Source organism: Pelophylax lessonae (genome assembly GCF_965119305.1).
Source record: "Pelophylax lessonae genome assembly, chromosome: 5".
NCBI classification, from domain to species: domain Eukaryota; kingdom Metazoa; phylum Chordata; class Amphibia; order Anura; family Ranidae; genus Pelophylax; species Pelophylax lessonae.
In genome coordinates, this window is record NC_138772.1 from 413,162,225 (window position 1) to 413,178,325 (window position 16,101).

Sequence of the window (16,101 nt, forward strand, 5' to 3'; positions counted from 1 at the left end):
TGCAACACATCTGCAAGCAGCACACTATCAGCTGTAGCATATAGCAGGCAAATTTCTCTGCCCCAGCTGTTGCATTGAAAAAAATACACTTCCTGCCACCCACATGCCCAGTGTTGAAATTCCAACTTGTCCAAATTGCTGGCTTTACAACTCCTGCCTTTCCATTTGATGGATTCTGCACCCTTGGGTGAATTTGCAGAATGTGCTCCCACAATGGGAGCTTCCCATTAGCTATTTCTTTGCACATAAGGCCATTCCAGCTCTCTACCGTCAAGTGGAAAGCCATGTTTTGGCATTGTAGGGCAAAGCAGTCAGCAGCAAGGTCCACCTTACTGCTGACACATGGTCCAGCAAGCATGGACAGGGATAATATATTTTGTTCAATCACATTGGGTAACTGTGCTTGCAACTAGGAAGGATGCAGGACAGGGCTCAGTGCTGGAGCTTGTTTTGCAGCCACGTTTTTTATACAACTGGTGGTGATGATGCAAGATCTGTCAGCTCCACCCTCTCCTCCTCCATGCCCTCCTTTGCGGAATTGTCCTATGAACCACCAGTACCCCCTAAGCATTTAAGGGGCCATTCAATGAGTCAGGCTAAAAGATGCCATGCAGTGCTTCAGCTGGTCTGTCTAGGGGACCAGAGCCACACTGGAGCAGAGATTCCTTTAGCTATGCAGGGGTAGGCCCAGAAGAGATGGTTCATGCCACGTAAGCTTGAGCCAGGAATGGTGGTGTGCGATAAGAGCACTAGCCTTCTGTCCGCCCTTCGACAGGGAAAGTTGACAAATGTGCCACGCCTGGCACATGTCCTCAATTTTGTGGTACAGTGTTTCCTAAAGAGGTACCCAGGTTTGCAAGCTCTTCTAGAGCAGACAAGAAGACTCTGTAGCCATGTCAGGTGGTCATACACAGTCAGTATTTGGTTGGCTGACTGGGGGAAGTCCCCCTGCCCGTAAACCGCCAGATTTGGGACATGCCCACCAGGTCAAACTCAACTTTGGTAATGCTGCAGTGGCTGCACATGCAGCAGAAGGCCTGTGTGAGTATGGCACAGGGACAGGTTCAGGGGAGCTTGGCTTTTTTTCCTCACGCCAATGGCTGCTGATAAAGGATGCATTCACTGTACTGTCACCATTTGAGGAGGCGACAAGGATGGTGAGCTGTGACAATGCATGCATCAGTGATAATATCCCTTTTGTGTTCCTGCTGGAGCATACTCTGCATGGTATTATGGACAGGGCACTCGAGGCAGAGCAGCGGGAGGAAGAGGAGGACTTCACTTCCTCTCAAGGCCCACTTTATGCAGACACCATTCTTGCAATGCCACAGAACACACAAGAGCAGAGGGAGGAGGAGGATTCTGGCAGTTTTGGAGACATTGAAGCAGGGGAAGACATATGTCAAACCTTAAGAAATGGTTTTCAGTCCCCAAAAACCTTGGGAGTAGTACGTGGCTGGGAGGAGGCAGTTCCAGACAGTGTAATTCTCAGTGATCCCGAGCATCAAGGAAAAGTATCATAATTGGTTGACAACCCTTCTTGACCACCGTTACAAGGGGAAAGCCCCTGAACTCAGCCTGCCCTTACAGAGGGAGCATATAATGAAATATCTTGAGGACACCTTAAAGAGGAGTTTATGTAACACCTTTTCAGACTCTGGTAGGTTACAGAAAGGTAGTTTTGAGGCTTCTGTTGGTCAAAGGAGGAGCAGTGGGGAAAGGGGCCGCCTCAGTGAAGCATTTAAAAAATTTTTAAGCCTCAGTGCCCAGGCCTGTCAGCTTCCATCGGCAGCATCTGCATCATATGGTGAAAGATTATCTAGGGTCAAAAACAGACATGGAGCGCTTTCCAGTAGATGATCCACTGGGTTACTGGGTCATGAGAAAAGACCACTGGCCAGAACTTGCCTAGTATGCAATTTAGCTGATGGGTTGCTCTGTATCTATTGTGTTTTCCTGAATGGGCATTTAGGGCTGCTGGAGGTTTTGTGACAGATAAAAGAGCATGTCTGTCCACAAACTTCATTGATCGTCTGATATTAGTCAAAATGAATCAGTCTTGGATTAGCAGCAGCTATCAAGCCCCTGATGCCGATGTCTCTGATTAAATGTTTTTTGATCTGGAATTTCTGCAAGACTGTCTAGGCTGCCTAGCTTTGAGGGTGTTGATTTTATATTGAAGTAATTTTTTGTTATAGGTTTCATGGGCACAATTAACACCCAAGGACCAATTGTTCCACACCTGTTTTGACAGGTGCATATATTTTACATTTTTTTACAGCAAACCAATTCTTGCTTTCATCAAATGTACATCTATAGGGTTATGGTGTGCAAGCACCACCATCACCAAAGCCCAAATTTTCCATAACTGGTTGACAGGTGCATATACTTTAAATTTTTTACAGAGAGGCCAATCCTTGCTTTTTATCAAGAGTATCTGTAGCCATTTCTTGCTCTCTCTGGCAATGTGTTCTCGGAGCATTCTGCAAGGTTTTTACCTTCCTTTCACTGGTCTGTAGATCAGCAGCGGCTTCAGCAGCAGAATGAGTTTGGCACTAAACCCAAAACCATCCCCAATGGCCTTGTAAGCCAGTAATAGGGAAACTGGAGTGGGGTATAGAAAACAAGGGATACCTGGTCTCTGTGGATGGCTACATGAACATGCAGCTCGCCAATACAGAAGAGTATATAGATGGGGCATCGTCTGGACATCTTGGAGAAGTTCTAATAAGGTGTAATAATGTATCGTATATACGAGGAGTAGAAGAGGAGGAAGAAGATAGCGAGATGAGAGAATAAAGAAACTTCCAAATTACTTTTGTAAATTTATTTTGAAACTTTTCTTTTGAGGTTATTGTTGGACATTGTTTTTGTATGTTTTGTTTGGAAAAATAAACAGATTTTTTTTTTCAAGAGTACCTCTATAGGGTTACGGTGTGAAGGCACCAACACCCAAAGCCCAATTTTTCCACACTGTAATTCTATCCAAAATCTGCAAAAGAGACACCAGACTTTATCTAAAAAAAATAATTGTTAATCTTGGCCTGAGTGTACTATAATTCGGCTTCTTCACATGCGGCTTGCACACTGTGGTGTAAAACTTTCCTACTTCATCCAAAAACTGCCAAAGAGACACCAGAAATTATCCAAAAAATCTCGTCGGAGTGCACTAAATTGTGGCCTTATCACACAGACTGGCTTCCCAAGCCATTGTTTACAAAATAAAGAAAGCTTGCAGGGAAAATCAATTAAGCGACGGTTCACATTGCAGCGACGCTACTTCGCACCGCGACCTCCGTGGTCGCGGTGCGAGCAGCGCGCCGCGACCTCAGAGCGGCCGCCACGGACTTCATAACATTGAAGTCTATGGCGGTCGCCTCCTGGTCGCCCCAAAGAAGCTCCGGACCCTTTCTCTAGGTCGGAGCGACTTGTGTCGCTCCTATTAGAACGGGTCCGCAGCTTCCCTATGGGAGGCGACCTGCGGCGACCTGTGAGGCGACCAGGTCGCCTCACAGGTCGCCCTAGTGTGAACCGCCACTTAAGGTTGAATATATGTTTATTAAAGTAAACTAAATTTGAGGAGAGACAAACACATTCACTCAAAAAAAACAAATGCACAGGAACATTATTAAAAAAGCAGAAAATTCACTGCTATGGAAAACAAATAAAGAGATGAAAAAAACGGATTCCAAAAAAAAAGAGAGAGAAAAGAGGGGTTCAATCTCTATAAAAAAAAAACACTGTTTATAAACCTATATGAAAATAAAACACGTGAGGATAATCAAACAGTGCACTTAATCGGTGCACATGCAAGAGACCCGTACATACCAAATACGTGACAATATTCATAAAAAAAAGAAAAGTATCCGCGCTCAGTCACTGAAATAAATGTTACAAATAGGCTGCCAGCAACAATGGATATGACTGTAATCCAAATGGCAAAAAACAACAAAGGGGTGCAGCGCCAGAGACAAATGACAGTCACTCAATTGTATAGTCCATAAAAATGCAGATGGTAATAAATCCACTTAGAGGATTCCATAAGATAAAGGATACGACACAAGCACGCATACGCCGTGGACATCTTGGTAACCCGTGTCTGGTTTGATCAAGTAACACGTGAGTGCTACTTTGTTTTAACAATAAATGTTTTGAACTACTACACGATTGGAGCCTTTTCTCTTTGGAGGTTTGGACTATCCATTTGTGCTTATTGGATTGTTCTGGCGTTGGGAGAAGGGGGTGACCCGGTTTTAACCATTGTCCCTGCTGCTGCCGATTAATGAAGGAATCTGACATCACACACGCTTTTGACCACTCTATAATCTGAGGGTCGAATGCTTCTGGTAAGCAGCCCATCTGTCTAGAGCACCATGGTGAAGTGTTTCCTATAACTATCACTCTACCTGGCGTGGGAGTTTTCCTTTTTCTTATGGAATCCTGTAAGTGGATTTATTACCATCTGCATTTTTATGGACTGTACAATTGAGTGACTGTCATTTGTCTCTGGCGCTACACTCCTTTGTTGTTTTGTGACAATATTCATGGCAGGAGTCTAAGGGTAAAAGAGGAGCATAGTCAGAAAAAGAAATAGAAAAGATGGAAAAATAGAGAGAAAGAGAGAAAAAAGCAAAACAGTGGAGACGAGTTCTCTCAGGCTATAATGCAATCATGAGGTTAGAGTTTTTGATGGATTCTATCTCTCAATTTCTCTGATGAGAACAAATGAATCCATATGTACCAAAGTGTGGTAAACTTTTCCCACTTATCGAGCTCTCTCGCTTGCATCTCCTCCATTAGCATGATGTCATTAATTTTGCTTACCCAAGAAGATAAGGTTGGGGTGAAGGAACTTTTCCAATGTCTGGATATTAATTGTCTAGCAGCGGAGAGAGGAAGAATCTTCGTAGGCTAGATTTTTGGGTTTTGACCGGGCCCGGGCGGATGGATAACAGAGCTATGGAGGGAGAAGGGGTAAGGGATTCATCATAGATCTCTGTGTAGATACTCTCACACTCCCACCAAATGTGCAAGTACATTCCTCTCCTCATGTGACAGGGCAAACATGTGTCTGTGGATGTTGGAAAGATCCGGTGGATTGTAACCGGGTCGCAGGACCATCTGGATAATAATTTGTAATTCTTATCTTGAGCATAATCTGAGGTAGAAGATTTGTGAGTAAATAAGAATGCCATGTGCCAATCTCCAGTTGGTACCTCAAACCCCAGCTCTCTAGACCACAGTTTAGTGAACGTGGGGAGCGTATTGTGAGTGTGAGCCAATATTGATTTGTATATCGCTGATAAGGTGTGGTGGGGTATCTCTGGGAGGAGACACAAACGTTTGGATTCTAACAAAGGTCTATGTGTTTGATTCCAAGGTGAATAACAATTTACAGTAAGTTGACAATTGGAATTTCGTGACCCAATTTATCGCAGAAGATGCGGCATTAGGGTGAGCTACGAAGGGCCCAACATGTGTACATAAGAATGTGCTGTAGGCCAGGAGGATCGGTCATAGGACTCGTATGTCGAGGAAAATCATCTTAAATTAATTTTGTTTTTCTTTATATATGTCGGTTTTGCTGCATCCGGTTTCATACACGGTACAGATGCACCACTTTACAGGTAGACTAAGGGGACCCTCCAGGCACTATATTTAAAGGAAATCTTATTGTTTCACTTTAAGCATCATTAAAATCACTACTCCTTCAAAATGTATGGGTTTTTTTTTTTTTTAAATTGCATTGATTCATGTCCCCCAGGGCAGTACCTGGGCCCCCATAGCCTTTTTATGGCCAATAATTTACATATAAGCCTTCAAAATGGGCACTTCCGATTTTTCAAGTTCAAGACCCATAGACTTTAATAGGGTTTGCGTCAAAACTTTTGCGATGTTCGAGAGTTCTGGTGCAAACCGAACCGGGGGGTGTTTGGCCCAACTCTTTTGACAACGCAAAATATGTTATTTATTCTGTATAATTACCTTCGTAAGCATGGGGACATATAAGAATATGACCCTTAATATTTCATTATAATACTTTCAGACAGTCCTCACTTAAATTAACCTTCATTTGCCAGGATATTTTCGACTTGCAAACAGAATGCAATTTATTTATGCTAAGGTAGTCTATATTAGAGTTTACCCAATATTGGATAAATATCTGGTTTAATGCAAGACATTTATATATACGTATTAAAAAATAAAGCGATTGCTTAGATAATGCTTGATTGCACTGACAGTAAAATTAAATGCAAGAAAAAAAAAATTACAAATGTTGTTTAGTGGAGAACAATGCAACGGAATTGCCTTTAATTAGCTCACAGTTGGAGATCTGTTTGCGCTCCTTTTTGTAGTTAAGTCTTTCATTTAAGTGAAACAGCTATCTAATGCCGACAGCATGGTACCATACAGATATATGGGTGCAAAGTAAAGATATAAATAAACAGATTATTGACAAAACACTAGTCATTATCATTTATTTTTAAATTTACAACATTTATATACAAATGATCAGATATCCCCTGGTAGTTTCGTAATACCGCCTGACTTGGATGACTGACTATGTTGCTTTTAGCAAGGTCAGGCAATAATCAGGATTCTAGTGAATACTTCAAAAGACACCCTTGTAAGTTTGTTCTTGGAGGGGTTGTGGACTGGCTGTTTCCCAGCCAGCAGCTTTTGTTCCACCAGGATACAGTATGGCTAATACTGGGAGTGTCTTCTGAATGCATAGACATGAACATTATTGTTTTATAAACATGCATGTCTCTGACTAGTTCAGTGAAAACATTTTTGAATGTTTGAATTATCTAGTGTTAGAACATTAGACCAACTGAATGTGGCCAGTTTAAGCAACAGATATATATATACTGTATTTTCTGGCGTATAAGACTACTTTTGAACCTCAAAAAAATCCCCCAAAAATGGGGGGTCGTCTTATACGCCGAGTATAATATCTCCAAGGTAACCTAAGTATAAGTATTACCAGTAGATCATGTAATAGGGGGGTCGTCTTATACGCCCAGTCGTCTTATACGCCGGAAAATACGGTATTTACATTCTACAAGAGTGCAAAATGCAATCAACAGAAAGTGCATCAGCCTCCTGTTAATAATATTCTTATGCTTAGTACCCTATCACAAGTACTTTTCAAATGATGTGAACATATCTATATGATCTGTTTTTCATTTCTCCAGTTTTCAGGGTATTATATCATTGTATTTTTGGATAACAAGCACTGTATTTATTGTATATGCTTTTACTGGGCATCAATTCTGGTGCCACACTAGAAACAAAAAATTGCCTGTGTATCTGCTAAGGGAGACCAATGAGGACCTTGGTATCCCATAGACATCCAATTTCAATAAGAAGACAATCCATTAACAGCCAAATTTCGCATATCTTTAGGGCCCATTTTAACCAACAGGGTTGGCTAAAATGCATTTTTTGGAAAAGGCTGTCTAGCGCACCACAATGGCACAAAAATTCAAGCATGCTGAGTTTTCTAAGTATTGCACTGCACTGTGCTTTTTTTTTTTTTTTTTTTTTTGCACTGTGTTGCATGGCAATGCAGGGGGCTTGAGAAGGTGTCTTGATATGCACTGCGGCATACCAAGGTGAGTTACCGCGTGTTGTGGTAAAATGCACATTACCACACTGCAGTGGGGTGAATGGGCCCCTACACAAGTCTAAGACACTTTAGTTTCAGCCATCTGACTGTAATTTTCAAATCTCATTGGGCTCAACTAAAACTAACTGCTTCTTTTTTCAAGAATCCTTATCCCTGGTGTGATAGCTTTGAAAATTGAGACTAATGTCTATATCCCTATAAAAATAAAAATAACATATCTGGTTAAAGCAATATGACAAACTGTAAGCCTGCATAGCCATGCCTGCCAAGGCCACAGTGAAGCAACATTTGAATTTTGGACAGCTGGCTTTTGAATGAAATGGAAAGGTAACTTTAAAAAAAAAAAATTACAATATAGCTTGTGCGGGAAACATTTTTTTCCCTTCAAATCAGTGAAATAACAAAAGATTTTTATAGGATGAAATTGTTGCAAAATTAACAAATCATACAATTATTATTACCATAATTTGGAATTCATTCAGAATTAGTTGTCTTGGAACTTTTATTGACAATTATTTTTAACATATTGCTATTTGTTATAACTTTTTGCTTAAAAATATTCAGAATAAGCTTTTTTTTTTTTTACTACTTTGTACTTTGAATATCTATAATACCCAATGAGTAATGCATGTGAAGATGCTCGAGCAACTGAACATAGTTTTTCCTTTGAGGGAGGCAATAACAATTCAGTCTTATTGCCAGCATGAGTTTTTTCTTATTAAATCATGCCATGGACTTAAAATGAAATAAAAGCTTTAGCCTCGGTTCACACTATGAACAACATGTGAATCGCACAGGAACCGCACTACATTCCTGTTCAGTTTGAATGCAATTCAATGCAGTGCAATTTCAGCCCATTCATTTTGAATGGTTTTGGAACCGCACTGCAATTGGAACGCATGGTACTTTGGTACATGATACTGCGGGGAAAATGCATTGCTTTTGCAACCTGCATTTGGGGTGTCTTTAAGACTGCACTGAGACCCGCTGCGGATTACAAGGGTAGTGCAATCTGAATTCGGTGTGGAAAACACGCATAGATTGCGGGCATCCCGCACTGCATTAGTGTGAACCTAGGCTAAATGACAAACATAACGGTACTCTACCTATAGCAGTCTATTAATTTTTTTCTTTTAAGAAAAAGGAAAACATTCTACAAATATAGAAAAAAGCTGAAAAATACATGTATATATCCCAAAAGCTTGCATTCTTATATTTGTAAAGACAGAATGATGCACTTATGAGAAATCTAACTTATATTTATTGATATTCCGATTTTTAAGTTAAGCTTATAATATCATTATCTGTAGAACCTTAAATTGAAGATGAACTGAGTAGGGCTACAGTAGGGTTTTTTGAAAAATGATTTACTATAATAAAATTTAACTGGCAACATCAGTGAATTGCAGTACAAAATATCGAAATGCTGGGCTATTCCTCAAAATAAAATCACTATAATGCTGTATATGGAAGACGGTGTCCACAGAAATCACCCATTAACTCATTTATTGCAAACCATTCAGAAATAAATTGGTACCTAATTATTGCATACATGTGATTTAAATAATGTGACTATAGTAAAAATTCAGCAAATAACAAAATATTATCCAGGATATATCATATATACAGTATGTGCATATACATTCACTGTACCAGTGAGCTGTACTAAATATCAGGAAATAAATTGATTGAAGTAGTCACACACTCAATCACATAAAAATAGTTTTCATGTCTCTCATTTAAACTTAATTCCAAAATGCTTTATGTAATGAAAAAATAAAATATAAGTCAGCAGAGAGTTTATGATAATAATTATTGAAAAAGAGTGGTGTGTGCGCTAGAGAAATTAAAGCATTCAATCAGTCAAGGGGCCAATAACAGAGGAAAAGAGAAATTAAGAACCATAGGCAAGCGAGAAAAGATGTGTTTTAGGATGAGATGTGAAAAGAGATGAAGACTCAATGAGGCAGAGAGATACAGGAAGTCTGTTCCAAATGGTAGGATCTGCAGAGGATAAAACCATTGCACCAAATGTTGATGTAGAGGGAGGAAACAAAGGCTTGATGCATGGCAGAAACAAAAGTCACTAGTTATAAAGGCCTTACGAAGGTTATAATGTTAAAACCAATAATAGAATACAATAAGAAAAAAAAAAAACATATTAAAAGTGGTATTACAGCAAAAAGAAAAAAGATTGATACTCCAAAAGGCTACATGCAGATATGATTAGACTAACTCTTTGCAGTCCTCCGCTGTCCAAGAAGCTCAGCAGAACTTTAGCCATTTGCCATACAGAGATTGACAAAAGTCATTACCTCCTGGCTCAACAAAAGTATTTTTTTAAATCATATTTTGTCAAAGAAGCGTTGCAAAAATGTTTTGACCAATGCAGGCAGTATTAAGGTATTCTGACAGTCATGGGTGTCGGATTGGGTGTCAGAATACAGTAGCCAGCACTTCTGATAAATCCATCCATGCAGTTTAGCATGGATAAGGGAACAAAATGATTTCCTTTGTTCAGCCCGAGGGGCTGCGGAGACAGTTGGCAGGACTGGGAATATCAGGCCTGTATATTCACAGCTATTTGTTTCCAGAACTCAGATTATTGGTAATAGGGTGACTTTAAAGGACCAGTATCTGAAAAATTTATTATTTTTACCTATATAAGAGTATCAAAATAATCAGTAAATGAAGTCTTTTAATTTCACATTCCTTCCTTTACATTTTTTAAACATATACTGTATATGTGACAGGAGTTAGGACAAACTATAGCACTGCTAGGGGGTGTCTGGGCAGATAGGCAACTATAAGCTGCAGACTAACAGGATCAACTAATAGTAATAAAACAATACACAACATAACAGTGGGCAACAGCAGCCTTTTCGACATAAGTGTCCCTTCTTTGCTGCATACCCCTGCACCATTATTCAAACTATCTTTCACTATTTTGGCATTGCCTTTAGTCTTTTTCTGACAGCTCCTGGAAGCTCCCCATTGATAGTATCCTCTCCTCAAAGACAATCCACAGTGAATATGTACAGAGTGGTGGATGCAACATTCTTCCCCACTTAGAAAGCAGCTGCAGATATGGCCTTATAGAAGATATATCCATTTGTTTTTTTATTTTATTTTACAATTCTCTTGCCTATGGGACAAAGTGCATGAAGTACTTTGTCCCATATATTGCCCAACTTGTCCCAAATTGTGCGTACCAACTTGCCCATTCTTCCCCTTCTGCCCTGGCCAATCTGACATAAGCTTGAAAACGATGGTATATCTGTAGCACTGTCCCCGTAGGGCTTGCTGTGTGATGACTTCTTGGGTCTCCTCTGATTACCTACAGACCGTCATTTGGGGACAGTTCACTCATCCATCCTTACTCCCAGTTGCTCGTTACTCAATAAACATTCCAGGGGTTTTGGTTTTTGGTATTTATTGTAGAACTTGGTAGGGAGAAGGGCATAGTGGGATACTCCAACTTGAACTATTCACAGTAGATGAGGACAACTCTCACTTAGCCTCAACAGGTTATTTGTGGAAGCAGACACACTGCTTTGACCAAACTGCCACTTGTATGGAGGAATTAAGTCATCTTGCTTTCTCTAGCTGCAGACTTGATGTCACTACAATATCTTTAGGACACTCTCTAGCATCCCCTTGATTGACACCCGTCCACTCACTCATCTAGCAGAAGGGGTGGCCCTCTCAAAACAGGCCACAGATCTGTACCCATTGTAGGTAGAATCAGATCCTCTCCAGTGTCTCCTTTACAGTCAGCTCTGCAGGACATCTGGGTTCAGCTCCTCTGTTACTCTCCGGCCCTCAGATCGACCACCTGAGGCCGCATGGCAGCTTCCACAAAGGAGGGGCAGCTGCCCCTCCCTCCAGGATCCTGCTCTCCAGCTGAAATACCTCGAGCACATGTGCCCTTGGAATTTATACAGTATCCCAGCATGCACTGAAGCACTTTCCTCTGCCAATACCAGGGCTGAACTAAAAGTCTGTGCACGCATTTGTCATGTTTCCTCCCACTGTCCAATATGCCTCTTTATTGGACCAGTGTGAAACATTTCAGACAAGCTGAGCTGCACCTGAGCACTATGAGCAGACCTCACTAACAGATCCTGCTCTATAGTAGGCAGAGAGCAATATAAATGTATCTGGCAATCTCTCTGGTAAGCAGAAAAGATCCAAAAACTATATTCTCTCTTCTAGCACCTACCTAGGAGGGTGCTACATCCACCCCCCTGCCAAACTGAGTCATGTCCTCACTGGCTCTAGGGATCTGGCCCTACAAAAAATACCTGTGCAAAAATGTACAAGGAGTATCCCACAAACCTGGAAAGGGGGAAAAGGGAAATAACATATGTACAGGGCCATGGGGCATACCCCCATATGTGGCCAGTAGATATAATAAGTTACGTGAAAAAATATAGACATCTGGTGTACACAATTTACAAATTTACACAGGGTTTCACCAGGCGCATTATATTAATGCACCCCCTGCCAAACAAAAATTTGTCTGACAGGAAAAGGTTAAACATCCTGACTAACTATGCTACAAATAACATTTGTACATATATAAATAAAATAGACAATAGTAAGCCTCTCAAAGGCATGAAGATCCCCTGCAAGCCTGCAAAGGAAAAAGGGTGAGCGTGTAGTAACTTTACATCCTATATACTCAAGTGAGACTGCCCTCTCCACAGAGGCGACCTTATTACCTGAAGAATCTCTAACACTAACTATCCCGTAGAGACTTCTGATGCATCCAGCCCCCTAAGGGCACATTTGACTCGTGGTCCTGTTATGTTCCTCTAATAGACAAACAGAACAACCTGCCAATCTAACTAACTAAACATTTATGTACTTGTTCCATTTGGGAACCATATGACTGGCAATAGTCCCTTTTTAATTACCAGGGCACTGACACTTTCCTATTCTAGTCAGACCCACAAGCTAGAATGAAGAAATGTGGAGTCTGGTGTTCACAGAGTCCTTCTCTCTGCAACACCGAGGCAACACGTCTTCTCCTGGCGGCAGACTATTATTGCTGGAGCCTTAGCAAGGCTTGCCTACTTGTGAGTGTCTGTAAGAACTCTTCAAGGGATCCTTCACTCTGACACCCCTCTCTCTGAAGAGACAATGAGCCACTACCCTTCTCTCACAAGGTAGCAACTTGCACAAAGTTTCTTACAACATTACTCTGGCCCACTGGCCCAAAGGAATCTTCACAAAGTGTCTTTCTCAGTACTTCTTTTAATAACAGTAATGGCTCATGGCCCAAAAGGTGGCTACTCCTGCTAGGCAGATCTCTTTGGCATGCTCTCTCCTGTGCGGTGCAGTAACCCCTTCGCTGCTGCCACAGCACTGCTCATCCTGCATGAATGGTACAGCAATGCAGATTGTGTTTTCTGCCACAGATACACATACATCTGCCTCTTCTGTCTTGGGTGTACTTTTAATATGCAGAGAAAAGCCGTGATCCTGAGGATCACGACTGATCTCTGATGAGTTACCGTTTAGTTTGCTGAGATGAGGAGCAGAGAACACGTTCTTCTCTTCTCATCACAGTACATGACCGTTTCTGTCACAAACGGCCAGTTTAGAAAAGTGAGATCTGAAGATCACACAGCCGTTATTCTGAAATATCTCCATTCCAGATTCTCCAGCTCAGAGGTGGAGAATCAGGGGGAGAAGCTGTGTGATCAGAGGAAGAAGACTTCTTTCTTCCTATATATCAGCACCAGGGGGTTCAAAATAAAAAAAATAAAAAATATATATGTATATATGGTATGTATGTATAGGTGTATGTATGTATATATATATATATATATATATATATATATATATATATATATATATATATACATATACTATATATATATATATACACTGTATGTACTGGTGTGTATATATATATATATATATATATATATATATATATATATATATATATATATATATATATATATATATATATATACACTGTATGTACTGGTGTGTATATATATATATATATATATATATATACTGTATGTACATATGTATATACACTGTATGTATACTGTATATGTGTGTATGTGTGTGTGTGTGTGTGTGTGTGTATAGATCGATAGATATTCAGTAAGTTTTCATGTGTCAGAACATGACATTACGAGTGCTTTTAAACTTTGGTTTCACTTTTAAAACTTGGCGGCACTGTAATCTCACAAAATCTCGTGAGATTACAGGCAGTCCACCCAGTTATACAGGGATCACGGCCGTTTTCAGAGAAAAAAATTCTCCTCTGATCACCCTTTGGGAATTGAAGTTCTCGACCACCTAAACTGGGTGCCAGAGTTGATAATTTTTCTCTGAGAATTGCCGAGAAGTGAACTGAGAGAAAACTTCTCAGTTTACTAAACGTACACCTGGACTTGAGCTCCCGTTGCACTTTTCCATTCACAAGCCAACCAAACTCCCTCACTGCTGTTAGAAATTGTCCTGCTGTTACCGACTGCACGGCAGACATTTTCTTCTACAGCACATGTACTGACACAACCCCTGACACGCCGATCCCCGCATCCAGGGTCACTGCTTTCTTGACCATAACTTGAAAGCACACTTGCACTGATTACTGTACAGCAGACATTACTTTCTCCTACAGTACAGCACATCCTTTTTCCACCGACCCTCCAGCATTTTACTTGAGAAGGCATGGCGTTTCTTGGGTAAATAGCAACCACTGCTGGAAATCCCAGACGATGCCCCCAAATGTAGCACTGTCCCTGTAGGGCTTGCTGTGTGATGACTTATTGGGCCTCCTCTGATTACCTGCAGACAGTCATTAAGGGACATCCTTACTCTCAGTTGCTCATTACTCAAAAAACAGTCCAGGGGTTTTGGTTTTTGGTATTTATTGTGGAACTTGGATGGGAGAAGGGAATAGTGGGATACTCCAACTCTCACTTGGCCTCGCAAGGTTATTTGTGAAAGCAGGCACACTGCTTTAATCATACTGCCACTTTTATGGAAGAATTAAGTCCTCTTGCTCGCTCAAGCAGCAGAATCAATGCAACTACATTATCTTCAGGAAACTCTCTAGCATCCCCTTGACTGACACCCATCCACTGACTCTTCTAGCAGAAGGGGTGACCCTCTCAAAACAGGCCCCACGACACAGATCTGTACTCACTGTAGGCAGAATCAGATCCTCTCCAGAGTCTTCCTTACAATCAGCTCTGAAGAGGAGGGACAGCTGCCCCCTCCCTCTGGGACCCCGCTTTACAGCTGAAAGACCCCAAGCACATGTGCCTCTATTATTTATACAGTATCCCAGCATGCACCATCGCACTTTCCTCTGCCAATCACCAGGGCTGTACTAAATGCCTGTGCACTCATTTGTCAGGTTTCCTCCGACTGTCCAATATTCCTCCCTATTGGACCAGTGTGAAACACTTAAGACAAGCTGAGCTGCACCTGAGCCACTAACAGATACTTCCCTCTGGCAATCTCTATACCTACCTATACCTGGCAATCTCTCTGGTAAGCAGAAAAGATCCAAAAACGATATTCTCTCTTCTAGCACTTATGTAGGAGGGTGCTACATATCTATAGCTACAGTTTGTTTCGGATGTGAACATTTCCCAATACAAGCACTGGCATGAATGCAGGAGCTGACAAGTTTCCCCTAGCTCGTTGCTTGTCTCAGGAAAGTGTTAACAGTCAAGACAAGCTGCAGCTATGAGTCAATCATTTCCTTCAAAGCTTTTATCAGATTGGTCAAGGCAAGGGGGGTGGTTGGTTTTCATACCTAGAGTTAGAAAGCACTTAGAAACATGGGACAAAGTACTACATGTATGTTGTCCCATATGGGACAGAACTGTAAAATAGAAATTCGAATGATAGACTTTCTTTATGGTTTAGCGCAAACAAAAATCATGGTTTAGCTTTCTGTGTTGCAACATTATCATGGTACAAAATGTCATGCTGGAATTAAGACAATTCTTTAGACTAACTGGCAGGCATGGTGTTCTGGATCCAGACCAAGCTACTGTCCAATCTGGACCTATGGTTGCGCCATTTAGGAGCCTTTGTTCCCTCTGGCCTCCGTGGCTGTCATTCTGAAGGCAGTGAGAAGAGCGAGAGATAGCATAGCAATGAACAGGGATCAGGAGGCACTGGATGGAGGACTGCAGTGGGAGCTGCATGAGTTAACTTTCTAGATCAACTAGCAGGTGATTCATTGCTAGGACACCTAGCAGTTCTAGCAACCAATCACCAGCTTGTTAATATAAAAAGTTATCCCCAGAAGCTCCCACCCTTTGTCCAGTGCTGCTGTGCCTCCCACTCTGAGTAAGGTAAAAAAGTATGGGAAAGAGGAGATGGCAGTGAAGCTGGGGGGGGGGGGGGGAGACAGGGGGTGTGCTGTTTGCAGTACTGTGTGTGTGGGGGGCTATTTTGAAGAGGGGGGCAGATGTGGAGAT

General features: G+C 41.3%; 1 protein-coding gene and 1 pseudogene across 2 annotated transcripts in view; one reads left to right on the forward strand and one right to left on the reverse strand.

The window, feature by feature from the left end:
- CCDC178 (coiled-coil domain containing 178) overlaps positions 1-16,101 on the reverse strand; it is a 433,474-nt gene that overhangs the window by 178,635 nt on the left and 238,738 nt on the right. The window lies entirely within an intron of this gene.
- LOC309556263 (small nuclear ribonucleoprotein F-like) lies at positions 2,544-2,804 on the forward strand (annotated as a pseudogene). Its single transcript has one exon. The product of its transcript is annotated as a small nuclear ribonucleoprotein F-like (transcript).